We start from the raw sequence: 13,699 nt of genomic DNA on the forward strand, positions 1-13,699 counted from the left end.
ATCAGGTTGCAAATTGAATAAAAAAATTTTCTGCATCTAGCTCTGAAAAAATATTTGGGCTTCTAGCGGTGTGTGGGACTTGGTCTATTAGTCCATCTATACTGACCTCCATCAGGTTGCAAATTAAAAATAATTTTTTTCTGCATCTAACCCAGCCAATAGTTTTGGCCTAATACCACAGTTTGGCCACTCAGCTCTGCTCGGTTACCATCCATTGTTTTTTTGTGCAAACAACTCCAGAGTTGTGAATTAGTTAACCACCAAAATGAGTGGAAAAAGGCCTGCTGCTGGTGGAAAGGGGAATAGGCGTGTTGGGAAGGGGAAAAAAGGTTGTGTCCGTGGGGTAGGTGCAGAAGAAAGACCATCTTCCAGCCAAACTAAAATGTCTACTTCTTTTAGCGGACAATGTGATAAGATCCCTTTCTTACGGCCACGCCAATCGCTACAAATTCCAGATGAGGCACAAAAACAGCAGGTGCTTCAACGGATATCAAGTGCTCCTTTAAGTGGGCTCTCCTCCACATCAACTTCAACATCACAAATACTCCAGTCCTCAAAGGTGTCACCCAAATCGCACTTGCTTCCTCACAGCTCCCAAATCTCCAGCTGCCCGTCTGAGTATGAGGTAGAACAGATGGTTGAGTCTGCAGAGCTGTTTACTCATACTATAGCCTGGGAATCAGAGGTCGACTCCAGCGCTTCTGTGAATCCAGACGAGGAAATGATCTGCGCTGATGCCCAGAATCTTTATGAGTCGGATCCAGGACCAGACGCAGAAGGTTCTGACCATAATGTAGACCCTCATTCCCAAACTGTAACTCCTGTTGGTGGAGACAATGAGGAAGACGATGATAAGACTCAAATACCTGATTGGAGCGACAACTTTAGTTTTTTGTCAGGGCAGGAACAGGTTGGCTCTGAGGACGACGGGTGTGATAACGCACAGGGTGATGATGATGAGGTCGGAGATCCCACTTACTGTCAACCCACAGTCAGCCAAGAGATGAGGTCAGCAGAGGAGGTGGAGGAAGATGCTAGTGACGACGAGGTCAGGTTGCGCCTTCCTGGACAGAGACGTAGTACTGGAAGCACGTCAACAACTGCATCCTCAAACACAACTCTGCCTCTCACCACAAGTCGTGGTGGCTCTTCAGGTCGCATGGGTGCTAAGCCTTGCATAGCCTGGGCATTTTTTCAGATCGATAAAGATGACCCAACTCGTGTTATCTGTAACATTTGTCAGCAAAAGCTAAGTAGAGGCCAAAAAATACATAGTTTGAGTACTTCATGCATGAACCGGCACATGGACATGAAGCATAAGTTGCAGTGGGAAGCTCAGTGTGCTACAATGCGGTCTAGCCGGCCGGGCCAACCACCGTCTGCCATATCTTGTGCATCCGCAGCCTCTTCATCCTCTGTGACTGGGGGGACAGCAGTCACACCTGTTTTGGGGCGCAGACCTGCCACCTCTTTAGCCGCAACAGCCAGCGTGATTGGCAGGTCATCATTTTCTTTGGAGGTGGTAACACCAGCTGGTCTTGAGCGCTGTCCGACATCGATAGCACCACCTTTGGATCAAGGCAACCTAACATGTCCGCCTGCATCTTCCTCACAGACCGGCAGTTTGCCGGGGACACCCTTATCAACCCCGTCTAAGCACAATAGCCAGCCCTCGGTCCCTCAGATGTGGACAAGTAAAAGACCATTTCCTCCTAGCCATGAGAAAGCTAAGAGGTTGAATTTCACCATCTGCAAGCTCTTGGCTACAGAAATGCTGCCTTTCCGCCTGGTGGACACAGAGGATTTTCGAGACCTTATGTCCGTCGCAGTGCCCCAGTACCAGATGCCCAGTCGGCACTACTTCTCAAAGAAAGGTGTGCCTGCGCTCCACCAGCATGTCGCACACAACATCACCGCTTCTTTGAGAAACTCTGTGTGTGACAGGGTGCATTTCACCACAGACACTTGGACGAGTAGGCATGGACAGGGGCGTTACATGTCGCTGACTGGGCACTGGGTAACTATGGTGACAGCAGGACAAGGGGCTGCTGTCCAAGTCTTGCCGTCCCCACGAGTTGTGCGTCAATCCTCTTTATGTCATTTTTCCTCCACTGCTTCTGCCTCCTCAACCTCCTCTCGGTCTTCCACCTGCACCCAAAGCCTGTCTGGTCATGCCACAAGCTTTCTAACTGCGCAGAAGGGATCCTGCACACCTCCTTACTATGCTGGCAGTAGGGCTCAACGTCATCAGGCGGTTTTTACATTGAAATGTCTGGGAAATGTGAGTCACACAGCTGAGGAGTTGTGGTCAGCTCTGGAGAACCAATTTCATGAATGGTTGTCTCCACTGGACCTGAAACCAGGGAAGGCCGTGTGCGACAATGCTGCAAACCTGGGTGCGGCCCTTCGCCGGGGCAATGTCACACACGTGCCTTGTATGGCTCACGTGTTGAACCTGGTTGTCCAGCAATTTTTAGCCCACTATCCCAGACTAGATGGCCTTCTGCAGAGGGCACGGTCGCTGTGTGCTCACTTCCGCCGTGCGCATCCCGCAGCTCAGCGACTTACATCTCTACAGAAGTCGTTGGGCCTGCCACTTCACCGGCTAAAATGCGATGTGCCTACCCGGTGGAATTCAACTCTGCACATGTTGCAGCGACTGTGGCAGCACCGACAAGCCCTGGTGCAATACGTTCTGACGTATAGCCTGGGCCAACGAGATTCAGAGGTGGGGCAAATCACGCTGGAGGAGTGGTCTCAGATCAGGGACCTATGCACCCTTCTGCACAGTTTTGAAATGGCGACGAAGATGTTTAGTGCTGACGATGCCATTATTAGCATGACTATTCCGGTGATTTACATGCTGGAGCACATGTTAAACAGAATTCGGAGTCAGGTGGTGGCACAAGAGGAGGTGGAGGAAGTAGAGGAGGAGGAGTTGTATGCGGAAGGGCTAACATCTGCAAGGTCCAGAAGGTCGGCAGCACCAAGGCGGCAGGCATGTGAGGGTGGGGGAGATGGTTTTACCAGGGCGCATGGTAGCAGCCAAACTAGTGAGGAAGGTGCAGGAGCCCAGGAAGAAGTGGAGGACGAACTGATGGAAGACTCATCAGATGAGGGAGACCTTGATCACATTTCTGTTGTGCGAGGTTGGGGGGAGAGGACAGAGGAAGGAAGCATGATTGTTACCTCGCCACCAACACAACAGGGACTTGGTGCTCCTGGATGCGCAACACACATGAGTGCCTTCTTGCTGCACTACCTGCAACATGACCCTCGAATTGTGAGAATTAGAAATAATCCTGACTACTGGGTTGCCACACTGTTAGATCCCCGGTACAAAAGTAAATTTGCAGAAATTATTCCTGCCATAGAAAGGGATGCACGCATGCAGGAGTATCAGCAGAGACTGTTGCAGAATCTTACATGTGCTTTTCCACAAAATACCAGTGGTGCACGTAGTGAATCTCACAGTTCCAACTTGCCAACCGTGGGACCGTCAAGTGTTCAGCACTCAAACCGTAACAGAACCACAGTATCTGCTGGTAACATCAATTTTGCGGAATCATTTCACCACTTTTTTAGCCCATCCTTTGCAAGGCCACAGGAGACAAGAAGTCTGACACATAGTCAACGCCTAGAGACGATGGTACAGGAGTATCTCCAAGTAAACATTGAAGCCACGACTGTGTCACTGGACCCTTGCTCTTTTTGGGCTTCCAATCTGGATAAATGGCCGGAGCTAGCCACTTACGCCTTGGAGATCTTGTCATGCCCCGCAGCCAGCGTTCTGTCTGAACGTGTGTTCAGCGCTGCTGGTGGTGTGCTGACAGATAAGCGCACGCGGCTCTCCACTGATAATGTAGACAGACTCACGTTCATAAAGATGAACAAATCATGGATCCGAAACGACTTTTCTACCCCTGTGTCATCCTGGGGAGAGTAAAAGCTTGATGATTGGTTAAAATCACCCTACCAACCGTTTTAAGCTTTCAAATTACTAATCATGTTTATCTGTATCTTGACTGGAAAATAATTTGGGCTTTGTAGCAGTGTGCAGCACTGATCCTATTAGGCCATCTATAATAAGCTTCACCAGATTTAAAATTAAAAATAATTTTTAGCTGCATCTAGCCCGGAAAATAATTTTGGGGCTCCGAGATGCGCAAGACACATAAGTGCCTTCTTGCTGCACTACCTGCAGCATGACCCTCATATTGTCAGAATTCGAAGTAATCATGACTACTGGGTTGCCACACTCTTAGATCCCCCAAACTTTTCGATCAACCTTTTCATTTTAATAAAGACCAAAAAAATGGTCATTTTTGAAATTATAAGCATTAGCAGGTTGTTAGAAACTGAAATCAAACAGTTTTCAACTCAAAACTTTATTCTAGGTGATGTTACATTTTCACATAGGACCCCTTGTTCGAAAGGAGCTTCTGAACTCTCTCGTCCATTGAATTTGTCAGGTTTTGGATGGTTTCTGCTTCAATTGTTTTGCATGAGGACAGAATACCCTCCCAGAGCTGTTGCTTAGATGTGAACTGCCTCCCGCCATCATAGACACTCCTTTTAATGATGCTCCAAAGGTTCTGAATGGGGTAGAGGTCAGGGGAGCATGGGGGTCACACCATAAGTTTGTCCCCTTTTATGCCCATATCAGCCAGAGATGCAGATGTTTTATGTGCAGCATGAGATGGTGCATTATCATGCAGAAAAATGATCTTGCTGTGAAATACACGGTTCTTCTTCTTGAACCATGGCAGGAAGTGCTGTTTGAGAAAATCCACATACATTATGGAGTTCATCTTTAGCGCCTTCAGGGATCCTAAAGGGGCCGACAATCTCTCTCCCCATGATTCCAGCCCAAAACATTTCTCCACCTCCTCCTTGTTGGCGCTGTAGCCGTGTTTGCGTGGGGTGTCCATCAACCAGCCATCCTCCACTCCATTCATCTGGACCATCGAGCGCTGCACGGCACTCATCCGTGAACAAAACAGTTTTGAAATCAGTCTTCATGTAATGTTTGGCCCACTGGAGCCGTTTCTGCTTGTGTGAAGTGGATAGAGGAGGTCGACAGGATGGCGTATGCACAGCTGCAAACCTCTGAAGGACCCTGCATCTTGTTGTTCGGGGGACGTTGGAGGCACAAGCAGCTTCAAAAACTTGTCTGCTGCTATGACAAGGCTTTTTTGCCGCTGCTCTTTCAACCTGACGTAATTGCCTGTAGGAAAGAGTCCTCAATTTGCCCTTATCAGCACGCACACGTGTGTACTGTGAATCAGCTACATACTTCTTGATTGCCAAGACACTTCATCCTGATCATCGCACAATGTTGATTGTAGTCATGCCTTGACCTAAACACTCCACAATTTGTTGCTTCTCAGCAGCCGACACATCCTTTTTCTTTCCCATTTTGGCAGAAAATGTAGGCTGCTTAATAATGTGAGAGAGCCTTCTTAAGTAGTCTTGCCTTTCATTGGACACACCTGCCAAACTAATTAGCACAGGTGTCTGCAATTGCTTACAGTGATATAAAGAGCCCTGACACACATCACCATCAATGAGTTTAACTGACAAACAAACAAATTCTTCCCTTATCACTCCTAAACACTTTTTGCATAATAATTTGGAACGCGGTGTACATGTGCTTTTCCACAAAACACCAGTGGTTCACGTAGTGAATCTTACAGTTCTAACTTGCCAACCGTGGTCTGTATGGAATTGTTCAATAAAGGGCCCAAAATTAAGATAACATAGATGGGAGAGGTCTCTATGAATAGGAATTCCTAAGTATTTGATACCCTGTGAGGGCCAGGCAAAGGGAAAGTTGGACTGGATGGAATCCTATATGGATTTAGGGAGGGAGACATCGAGGGCCTCAGACTTCGCTGCATTGATTTTAAAATTTTACCATGTAACAAAGTGATCTATTTCAGCCATAACAGCAGGGATGGATATATGTGATTGAGTGATATATACTAGGACATCATCAGCAAATAGAGAGCACTTGTACTCGGTGCCTCCCACCTCAATCCACCTAATATTGGGGTTATGGCGAATTGATGAGAGCAGGTGCTCCGTCACTAGGATGTATAAGAGAGGGGACAGAGGACATCCCTGCCTTGTCCCATTGGTGATTGTGAAAGGTGATGAAAATGTTCTGACGCACCCCCTGGGCCTTGGGACACCCGGAGCCGGACCCTTTTTGGTGGATGCTGGTGGTTGTAGTCTTCGTGGCGGCGATCCGGTTCCGTGGCTCAGGGCGGTCAAACCAGTGGCGGAACTATTTATGTGGTTTTGATGTTTAAATGTCCGACTACGCCACCCGTGGATTGCGGTCAGAGTGAACCGCCGCTACAGGGCAGACCGCTAAGGCTGGTGTTGTGGGTGCAGCAGAGCGTAGCATAACTCCCCACGGGAGGAGTATAGCCTCAGGGCAGTGTATGCGGAGGATGGGGGTGATGGTGCAGGGCAGCAGCAGTAACGACACGGAGTCAGTGATGCAGTTCAGGGCGTTTACTCACAGTTCTTATTATCCAGACCACGTCTGCAGGTAACGGCTGCCCACGTCGTACTGTGCTCACCAGGTGAGGGGCTCAGACAACTCCCAGATAACTTTGGAGCGCTTCACAGGACCCCCTTTGTGTGTCCTTTGTCTGGCCTTTCTTACCAACACTTCTGTCCGGCTGCCTCGGGCCTCCTCTTGGTAAACTTGGCGCCAGTTTCCCTGACCCTATGTGGTGCCTTCCTAGCGGGTGGAGCAAGGGGCTGCGCCACATAAAATGTCAGAGCCTCCGGTTTCTAGCTGAGGGTCGTTTCCTGCCTCCACTAGTTCGGGGACCGGTCTCCCCCTTTGGCCTGACCCCTCCACGCAGGTGGATTCGGGCGTGCGGTGGCGACTCGCCCGTCCGCACCCCTGGGATCCCTTCATTCCTCGTTCCTGGAGCCTTCTCCGCTCCTCTTCCTTCCTTCTCCCTCTTGCAGGCCTGGGCCTCTGTTACTAGGCCCGCCTCCGGAGCAGAGCTCATGCAGAGCCCCTGCTCCCTGCCACTTCTGCTCAGACTTCTCTGCACTGAACTAAGATGGTGCCCACCTTTTATACTCCCTTCTCAATGCACCCAGGAACTGCTTCCTCCCTGCTCCTGCACTGCAGGGTTCCCCTTCCTCAGTGTTCCCTCCCCCAACTCCAGCCAGGGACAGGGACTGTCGTGCCTATCTCAGGGGCATATTGGTCGCCCTGCCCCACGGCAATGTGGTGTAATGCATGCAGGTGTCGGGTCCTGATCCACACTCCATCCTTATCTGAGAGTGAGATATCACACCTCTGGGTGAGGTGCAATACGTCTGTAGCAACCGAGCCCTCGGTGCTACAGTTCCATTTATCTTCAGCCTAGGTGACGTATTGTGATACAGGGCCGTGATTTTGGCTATAAAAGGGTCCCCTAGACCCCTACCCCAAGCTTTTTAAGAGAATCATATATGGCGTGCCAGGAGACTCTATGGAATGCTTTCTCAGCATCCAACGAGAGTATCTACTTACAAATTTTTAACTGCATCTAGCCCAGGAAATACTTTGTGCCTAGTAGCAGTGTCTGCTAGTCAGCGGATTATCCCGGCTGTTAAGCAAGCTACACCACCTGTAGTTTGGACACTTAATTTTTTCAAAGGAAATGCTTCGGGACCACGGGATACTTAGTGAAGAGCATCAGGAGGCACCCCAAGGCATAGGGGCTGGGACTGGCACTAGGATGCCTTGCGGTGGACAGCCGAGCTCGATCCTTATAAAAGCTTTTTAACTGCAGCAGCTTTAGTGGACGCTACTGGAGCTGGAATTACGCGGCTGCTGGCATGAGACTTGCCCTCCAATAGATCCTTGTAAATGGATTTAAAGTGTATTCATTCAAATTAGAGGGACAATTTAAATTAAAAAGCTTAGAGCTGCCTCCACCACAGGGGGGCTCTCTCGACCCACCAGCGGACAGGCACCAGTATTGGGAGAGGGGGGCTGGCCGTCAGGGTTCACCGCGGCTCTGGCACAAACCCGGCGACACGGAGGTGGCACGGGCAGGAGCGGACTGGCCGTCTCGGCTTCTCACTTTTTGGATTTTAGAAGGGCATGACATGCCTATATCTGTGTCTCCCCCTCCTTTTACTCCTCCACCTCTTTTCTTTTCGCATGACTATATGTACTTGTCACTTTTCCATGTGTTAGTTGTGTCTTCTGAGCAGTTTGTCAGCTTTTGGACACCTTTGAAGGTGTTTTCTATGTGTTTCTATGTGTTTTTGTTTGCCTGCCATTGGTTTTAACGGTGTTCGAAGGTGTTCGACGAACAGTTCGACGAACAGTTCGGCGAACACACGGGTGTTCGACGAACCGAACCGAACTCGAACACTACGGGGGTGGCTCAACACTACTCCTACACTTTGCGGCTCAGCTCCTGCACCTCGGCTTGGAGGAACTCGGCATCCTCCGGGAACAGTTTAGATATTTCTCCCTCCAGGGTGAGGGGGGTCTCTTGTAGTGTTGAGCCACCCCCGTAGTGTTCGAGTTCGGTTCGGTTCGTCGAACACCCGTGTGTTCGCCGAACTGTTCGTCGAACTGTTCGTCGAACACCTTCGAACACCGTTAAAACCAATGGCAGGCAAACAAAAACACATAGAAACACATAGAAAACACCTTCAAAGGTGTCCAAAAGCTGACAAACTGCTCAGAAGACACAACTAACACATGGAAAAGTGACAAGTACATATAGTCATGCGAAAATAAAAGAGGTGGAGGAGTAAAAGGAGGGGGAGACACAGATATAGGCATGTCATGCCCTTCTAAAATCCAAAAAGTGAGAAGCCGACACGGCCAGTCCGCTCCTGCCCGTGCCACCTCCGTGTCGCCGGGTTTGTGCCAGAGCCGCGGTGAACCCTGATGGCCAGCCCCCCTCTCCCAATACTGGTGCCGGTCCGCTGGTGGGTCGAGCGAGCCCCCCTGTGGTGGAGGCAGCTCTAAGCTTTTTAATTTAAATTGTCTCTCTAATTTGAATGAATACACTTTAAATCCATTTACAAGGATCTATTGGAGGGCAAGTCTCATGCCAGCAGCCGCGTAATTCCAGCTCCAGTAGCGTCCACTAAAGCTGCTGCAGTTAAAAAGCTTTTATAAGGATCGAGCTCGGCTGTCCACCGCAAGGCATCCTACTTCCAGTCCCAGCCCCTATGCCTTGGGGTGCCTCCCGATGCTCTTCACTGAGTATCCCATGGTCCCGAAGCATTTCCTTTGAAAAAATTAATTGTCTAAACTACAGGTGGTGTAGCTTGCTTAACAGCCGGGATAATCCGCTGACTAGCAGACACTGCTACTAGGCGCAAAGTATTTCCTGGGCTAGATGCAGTTAAAAATTTGTAAGTAGATACTCTCGTTGGATGCTGAGAAAGCATTCCATAGAGTCTCCTGGCACGCCATATATGATTCTCTTAAAAAGCTTGGGGTAGGGGTCTAGGGGACCCTTTTATAGCCAAAATCACGGCCCTGTATCACAATACGTCACCTAGGCTGAAGATAAATGGAACTGTAGCACCGAGGGCTCGGTTGCTACAGACGTATTGCACCTCACCCAGAGGTGTGATATCTCACTCTCAGATAAGGATGGAGTGTGGATCAGGACCCGACACCTGCATGCATTACACCACATTGCCGTGGGGCAGGGCGACCAATATGCCCCTGAGATAGGCACGACAGTCCCTGTCCCTGGCTGGAGTGGGGGGAGGGAACACTGAGGAAGGGGAACCCTGCAGTGCAGGAGCAGGGAGGAAGCAGTTCCTGGGTGCATTGAGAAGGGAGTATAAAAGGTGGGCACCATCTTAGTTCAGTGCAGAGAAGTCTGAGCAGAAGTGGCAGGGAGCAGGGGCTCTGCATGAGCTCTGCTCCGGAGGCGGGCCTAGTAACAGAGGCCCAGGCCTGCAAGAGGGAGAAGGAAGGAAGAGGAGCGGAGAAGGCTCCAGGAACGAGGAATGAAGGGATCCCAGGGGTGCGGACGGGCGAGTCGCCACCGCACGCCCGAATCCACCTGCGTGGAGGGGTCAGGCCAAAGGGGGAGACCGGTCCCCGAACTAGTGGAGGCAGGAAACGACCCTCAGCTAGAAACTGGAGGCTCTGACATTTTATGTGGCGCAGCCCCTTGCTCCACCCGCTAGGAAGGCACCACATAGGGTCAGGGAAACTGGCGCCAAGTTTACCAAGAGGAGGCCCGAGGCAGCCGGACAGAAGTGTTGGTAAGAAAGGCCAGACAAAGGACACACAAAGGGGGTCCTGTGAAGCGCTCCAAAGTTATCTGGGAGTTGTCTGAGCCCCTCACCTGGTGAGCACAGTACGACGTGGGCAGCCGTTACCTGCAGACGTGGTCTGGATAATAAGAACTGTGAGTAAACGCCCTGAACTGCATCACTGACTCCGTGTCGTTACTGCTGCTGCCCTGCACCATCACCCCCATCCTCCGCATACACTGCCCTGAGGCTATACTCCTCCCGTGGGGAGTTATGCTACGCTCTGCTGCACCCACAACACCAGCCTTAGCGGTCTGCCCTGTAGCGGCGGTTCACTCTGACCGCAATCCACGGGTGGCGTAGTCGGACATTTAAACATCAAAACCACATAAATAGTTCCGCCACTGGTTTGACCGCCCTGAGCCACGGAACCGGATCGCCGCCACGAAGACTACAACCACCAGCATCCACCAAAAAGGGTCCGGCTCCGGGTGTCCCAAGGCCCAGGGGGTGCGTCAGAACATTTTCATCACCTTTCACAATCACCAATGGGACAAGGCAGGGATGTCCTCTGTCCCCTCTCTTATACATCCTAGTGACGGAGCACCTGCTCTCATCAATTCGCCATAACCCCAATATTAGGTGGATTGAGGTGGGAGGCACCGAGTACAAGTGCTCTCTATTTGCTGATGATGTCCTAGTATATATCACTCAATCACATATATCCATCCCTGCTGTTATGGCTGAAATAGATCACTTTGTTACATGGTAAAATTTTAAAATCAATGCAGCGAAGTCTGAGGCCCTCGATGTCTCCCTCCCTAAATCCATATAGGATTCCATCCAGTCCAACTTTCCCTTTGCCTGGCCCTCACAGGGTATCAAATACTTAGGAATTCCTATTCATAGAGACCTCTCCCATCTATGTTATCTTAATTTTGGGCCCTTTATTGAACAATTCCATACAGACCACGGTTGGCAAGTTGGAACTGTGAGATTCACTACGTGCACCACTGGTATTTTGTGGAAAAGCACATGTAAGATTCTGCAACAGTCTCTGCTGATACTCCTGCATGCGTGCATCCCTTTCTATGGCAGGAATAATTTCTGCAAATTTACTTTTGTACCGGGGATCTAACAGTGTGGCAACCCAGTAGTCAGGATTATTTCTAATTCTCACAATTCGAGGGTCATGTTGCAGGTAGTGCAGCAAGAAGGCACTCATGTGTGTTGCGCATCCAGGAGCACCAAGTCCCTGTTGTGTTGGTGGCGAGGTAACAATCATGCTTCCTTCCTCTGTCCTCTCCCCCCAACCTCGCACAACAGAAATGTGATCAAGGTCTCCCTCATCTGATGAGTCTTCCATCAGTTCGTCCTCCACTTCTTACTGGGCTACTGCACCTTCCTCACTAGTTTGGCTGCTACCATGCGCCCTGGTAAAACCATCTCCCCCACCCTCACATGCCTGCCGCCTTGGTGCTGCCGACCTTCTGGACCTTGCAGATGTTAGCCCTTCCGCATACAACTCCTCCTCCTCTACTTCCTCCACCTCCTCTTGTGCCACCACCTGACTCCGAATTCTGTTTAACATGTGCTCCAGCATGTAAATCACCGGAATAGTCATGCTGATAATGGCATCGTCAGCACTAAACATTTTCGTCGCCATTTCAAAACTGTGCAGAAGGGTGCATAGGTCCCTGATCTGAGACCACTCCTCCAGCGTGATTTGCCCCACCTCTGAATCTCGTTGGCCCAGGCTATACGTCAGAACGTATTGCACCAGGGCTTGTCGGTGCTGCCACAGTCGCTGCAACATGTGCAGAGTTGAATTCCACCGGGTAGGCACATCGCATTTTAGCCGGTGAAGTGGCAGGCCCAACGACTTCTGTAGAGATGTAAGTCGCTGAGCTGCGGGATGCGAACGGCGGAAGTGAGCACACAGCGACCGTGCCCTCTGCAGAAGGCCATCTAGTCTGGGATAGTGGGCTAAAAATTGCTGGACAACCAGGTTCAACACGTGAGCCATACAAGGCACGTGTGTGACATTGCCCCGGCGAAGGGCCGCACCCAGGTTTGCAGCATTGTCGCACACGGCCTTCCCTGGTTTCAGGTCCAGTGGAGACAACCATTCATGAAATTGGTTCTCCAGAGCTGACCACAACTCCTCAGCTGTGTGACTCACATTTCCCAGACATTTCAATGTAAAAACCGCCTGATGACGTTGAGCCCTACTGCCAGCATAGTAAGGAGGTGTGCAGGATCCCTTCTGCGCAGTTAGAAAGCTTGTGTCATGACCAGACAGGCTTTGGGTGCAGGTGGAAGACCGAGAGGAGGTTGAGGAGGCAGAAGCAGTGGAGGAAAAATGACATAAAGAGGATTGACGCACAACTCGTGGGGACGGCAAGACTTGGACAGCAGCCCCTTGTCCTGCTGTCACCATAGTTACACAGTGCCCAGTCAGCGACATGTAACGCCCCTGTCCATGCCTACTCGTCCAAGTGTCTGTGGTGAAATGCACCCTGTCACACACAGAGTTTCTCAAAGAAGCGGTGATGTTGTGTGCGACATGCTGGTGGAGCGCAGGCACACCTTTCTTTGAGAAGTAGTGCCGACTGGGCATCTGGTACTGGGGCACTGCGACGGACATAAGGTCTCGAAAATCCTCTGTGTCCACCAGGCGGAAAGGCAGCATTTCTGTAGCCAAGAGCTTGCAGATGGTGAAATTCAACCTCTTAGCTTTCTCATGGCTAGGAGGAAATGGTCTTTTACTTGTCCACATCTGAGGGACCGAGGGCTGGCTATTGTGCTTAGACGGGGTTGATAAGGGTGTCCCCGGCAAACTGCCGGTCTGTGAGGAAGATGCAGGCGGACATGTTAGGTTGCCTTGATCCAAAGGTGGTGCTATCGATGTCGGACAGCGCTCAAGACCAGCTGGTGTTACCACCTCCAAAGAAAATGATGACCTGCCAATCACGCTGGCTGTTGCGGGTAAAGAGGTGGCAGGTCTGCGCCCCAAAACAGGTGTGACTGCTGTCCCCCCAGTCACAGAGGATGAAGAGGCCGCGGATGCACAAGATATGGCAGACGGTGGTTGGCCCGGCCGGCTTGACCGCATTGTAGCACACTGAGATTCCCACTGCAACTTATGCTTCATGTCCATGTGCCGGTTCATGCATGAAGTACTCAAACTATGTATTTTTTGGCCTCTACTTAGCTTTTGCTGACAAATGTTACAGATAACACGAGTTGGGTCATCTTTATCGATCTGAAAAAATGCCCAGGCTATGCAAGGCTTAGCACCCATGCGACCTGAAGAGCCACCACGACTTGTGGTGAGAGGCAGAGTTGTGTTTGAGGATGCAGTTGTTGACGTGCTTCCAGTACTACGTCTCTGTCCAGGAAGGCGCAACCTGACCTCGTCGTCACTAGCATCTTCCTC

Source organism: Phyllobates terribilis, unplaced genomic scaffold (assembly GCF_046119375.1).
Source record: "Phyllobates terribilis strain yellow unplaced genomic scaffold, ASM4611937v1 Scaffold_1__5_contigs__length_1240528914, whole genome shotgun sequence".
NCBI lineage: Eukaryota > Metazoa > Chordata > Amphibia > Anura > Dendrobatidae > Phyllobates > Phyllobates terribilis.